The sequence below is a fragment of the Anarhichas minor genome, unplaced genomic scaffold, assembly GCF_050575085.1.
Source record: "Anarhichas minor isolate MPS153535 unplaced genomic scaffold, ASM5057508v1 ptg000086l, whole genome shotgun sequence".
Taxonomy (NCBI): domain Eukaryota; kingdom Metazoa; phylum Chordata; class Actinopteri; order Perciformes; family Anarhichadidae; genus Anarhichas; species Anarhichas minor.
Window position 1 is genome coordinate 3,252,122 of NW_027466532.1, and position 379 is coordinate 3,252,500.

Sequence of the window (379 nt, forward strand, 5' to 3'; positions counted from 1 at the left end):
TAGGGTTAGGTAATAGCAAGGATACCAGACTTTTGGCGTGATGATCGTATATAGCTGTTGGCTACTTGGTGCTAGCCTCCTGAAACTTGGTGTGTGCATTCCTAGCACACCAGAGCACCTTTGTATTAAGTCTGGCATCTGTAGCTGCTTCCTGTGGTATGGCTGCCATAGAGCCCCATTGGATTATTTTGGTGATGATCGTATATAGCTCTTGGCTACTTGGTGCTAGCCTCCTGAAACTTGCAGTGTGTGTTGGTATTAAGCCAGAGCACGTGTGTGTCAAGTTTCTGTGGCTCTAGCTTGTTCCTTTAGTATAGCTGTCATAGACTCCCATTGCTTTAGGGTTAGGGTTAGGGTTAGGGTTAGGTAATAGCAAGGA